This window comes from Gavialis gangeticus, unplaced genomic scaffold (assembly GCF_001723915.1).
Source record: "Gavialis gangeticus isolate Ggan-Ray unplaced genomic scaffold, GavGan_comp1, whole genome shotgun sequence".
NCBI classification, from domain to species: Eukaryota; Metazoa; Chordata; order Crocodylia; family Gavialidae; genus Gavialis; species Gavialis gangeticus.
In genome coordinates this window covers 165,358,263-165,361,929 of record NW_017729032.1, presented here as the reverse complement: position 1 = coordinate 165,361,929, position 3,667 = coordinate 165,358,263, and positions in this window count along the sequence as shown.

Sequence of the window (3,667 nt, the reverse complement as noted above, 5' to 3'; positions counted from 1 at the left end):
AGGTGCCCACAGAAGGGTCCCAATTTAGTGCCTGAGGAGCAAGACTGGTCCCAGTAGTATGAGTAGTACTTGAAGTCTGGTTAAGCAGCAAGTTGAGGTAAACTGAGGCTCACTGTAAGATCTTAAGGTACCTATCTTGAGTACTGTAATTTCCATTAAGGCATTAAAAGCAAGGCAGAAAAAGGGAGCTTACCCAGCGAAGCTGGAGTGAGGCAAGAGTAGTTTGGCCAACAGGGGGCACCATGGCTGCTCTCAGGGCTGGCCCATCACATGGACCTTAAAACTTCTGCATGCTTTTTAGTTTCCTGCTTCTGAACTTCCCACAAAGTTCTCAGTGCTTTCCTGAAAATTGATGACCTGAAACTGGCTGATATACTGAAAATTTGACTGACCCATAGCTATTCAGAGAGGGACTATTACTTCCCTGTTTCATGATGTGGTAGCTCTTTGGCCTTATGTACGTTGATTTCTTCCTGAGTCGAGGACTACTGCTGAAGATTTCAATGCCACTAACTACTCCTGCTCAAGGGTTCCCAAAGCCCAATGGAGAAAGGTTGAAGTGGGCCTGTTGTCTCTCAGGCTGTCTTGAAATAGAAACTCTGAGAGTAGAAAAGTGGGGGATGCAGTCAGGGATGCACACATAGCAAAAGCAAGTGGGCAAGGCCTATTTCCTTGAAGGTAGTCCCAGACCCAGGACAGAGGCAATATCTGAGTAGCTTATGAATTTAGTCCACTGTTTTGGTGTCATTTCACATTGGATATTCATGTCCAGTCACTTGTATCATTCCTAAATTTTATGATTTTTAATGTTCTATAAAATTCAGTGATACAGTGGATACTTAATGTAACTTCTAGTGGCCAATTGATTATAAGCCTCTTCCTGTAAACATAAGAAACAGAAGCTTCACAATGTCCATAAAACTGACAAACCATATCTCCATGAATCCTTGTCTTGTACTTTTGTACTTGTACATATTTTACTTTATCTTATTATATCAAATTGTTAGCATCTACTATACTTTTGGTGCCTTATGAATAAGTAATAACAAAGGAGGATTGATCATTTACTTTCACTGGTAGAATTCTCAAGTGTGGGTTGAGGAGAATTTTTAGCCCCAAATGCATCATTGAGCAAAGGGAAAATTGCAGGCTGGAAGCAAATGGCAATATAAAAGTAAATTTCAATTTAATCTTTCAAAGATATAAGAAAGGTTAGAATAAAACAGTTTTTTTTCCTTTTAATATTGGAGTTGATCTATAGAGATTCTACTTTTGTAATTTATTATTTTCAAGTATGGTCCTTTAAAATGTGGGCCTTGAAAAGAAAAATACATAATAAACAGATAGGAGAAATATGAATTAGGAAGATCAGTCTGTAATGAGTTGGCTCACTATTCAAAAGAGTTTAATGGATTCTTCTTTCTTCTTTTAAAAATGTGAGCTAAACAAAGCTTAACCTGCAGTGGGAACTGAAGTGTGTTATAACAAATAGGAAGTCATGGTGAGAAGCACAATAAACCTGGAAGAACAATGTTAGCTCTGCATGCTTCTGAATAATGAAAATGTTCTTGCATTTATACAGAGCCTTTTTTCCCCCTGTTTGACTGGATCAACAATATTTCACGAACTTTACTACCTATAGTGCTTATTTACATATGACACATTTCATTCAACTTCAAAAGAATGTCACATTCAGAACATGAAACGATACTGCAAGTGAGATGGTTCTTCCCATTTCGTTAGATCCCAATCAATATGGTCTGTTAAACATACTCTTCTACTTGAATACTTTTACAGGACCAAAAAATTGTATTCACATACCTCTGTTTCTTATAATCATAATAGTTGAGCACAAAATATACATTGTGCCATAGTGATCCATGAAAAAGTCCACATTTTCTGAGAGATTTAATGGCTGTGTGAGATATTTTTCGCAGCAGACATTACAAAAGGTTTACTTTATTTTCCCAGAGGATCTTTCTATTTCTTCATTGCAGGAAATTTAACTTTGTAGGAGCCAGGTGTATAAAAAGATAAGACTAGTTATTGAATATTTTGTGGTCAGCAAGCAGACTCTCTGAGGGGATGAATTATAATCCTTACTGCATTGTCCACCACACTTCAAGTTGATTCAGTTTTCAGTTATATGGGCAAACTGTTAGGCCTACAGAATGTAAGGAAATCACCTTCCCTTACATTCTGGGTGCATCTGCGTGAGGTGCTTAGTGCTCATTGGACTAACTCTACCGTGCATTAATGAAGTTGGCAACAACTGTGCTAATGAACTAAGGCACAGTAGATTTAATCCAATGTGCATTAATTGCCACACAAAAAGCATTCATCTGCACTAATATCCAGTAGCATTGATTAAGTTGCATTAAGTTAGTAGCTGTTATTATAGGTACTAAACTTAATGTGCCAAAATTATGTTGAGGCATTGGCAGTGGCGGCTTCAGCCTCATGCAGGATTAGGGACCCGCACAGTCTCGTGCAGCACCCAAGGCCCTGTCCGCCCTCCAGACCCTCTGTGAATTGACCCATGCACTGTCACCTCACTTTTCCCATAGCGGATGCTTCCCTGTCACTGGAAGTGTCTTCAGGATGCTACTGGCGCAACTTCTCCACCCTTGCTGGTCAACATTACCGTAGCCCTCATTCTCATTATCCCTTGTTGAAGCTCAGCACACAGGCTTTTATTCCCTTTGGATGCTCCGTTGCAGATTGGGAATGGACCAGTAAGGAAGCCTGAGGGGTTAGTTCCCTTTCAGGTCCTCTCACCTCATCCCTGGGTCAGGATGGGGCTGCCTATCCTCTGCCTTCCCCTGGTTGGTGGGGAAGGAAAAACTGTCTTCACCAATGGAGCCTGAGCCCTTTGGGCTAAAGCTAACAGTCCAGGCTGCCAGTGAGCCCACCGGCCAGTCTGCCATACATTTGTATAAGGCTTGGAGCATATCAGGGACTCCTGGGTCCTCCAGCATCAGAGAGAGTTCCACTCCACCTTCCCCTGTTCTCCCTTGCCCTCACCCCCTACCCCAATGTTCTAACACTCCGTCCCCACTGTCTTGGGGTGCTTCCCATCCCTATCCCCTGCCAGAGCTGGTGACTCCCACACCTTCCCACAAACTCCCCACCAAATTGGAAACCCTCATGTGTCCTCCTCCCAGTTTCCCTTGCTCCTGGAATCTAGATTCCAGCTCTTCAAACCCCAGTCCCCATCTACCTTTTTGCTTCTGATCTCTTGGTTTTGGCAGGAGACATGGGGTCCCTGATCTCCCAGTTTTGGTGAGAGAGGCTACAGACCCAGAAGATGGCAGGTGAAAAACAGCATTGACATTCCCTGTTCTCTCTCTTCCCAAAAGGAGGAGAAAGCAGCCCAGGTCACCACAGATTCCTGTTACACTTTCCTGGCTGGGCAGCATGCTGCTGCAAACAGCCATGGAAAATTTTGAAGTGTTACAACTGGGGACCACGGCAGTGGCTGTATGTGTCTCCAGTGGCTCTGTTTTCTAAATATTTCCAAACCTCTTACATTTGGAAACATTTCAAAATTATGTCTGTGTGCACCCTACCTGACATTAAAATATACTAAATGAATCCACTATTGGCTTTCTAGCTTGTTACCACATTATTGCCTATTACCTTTGAACAAATTATGCCACCTGCAAGG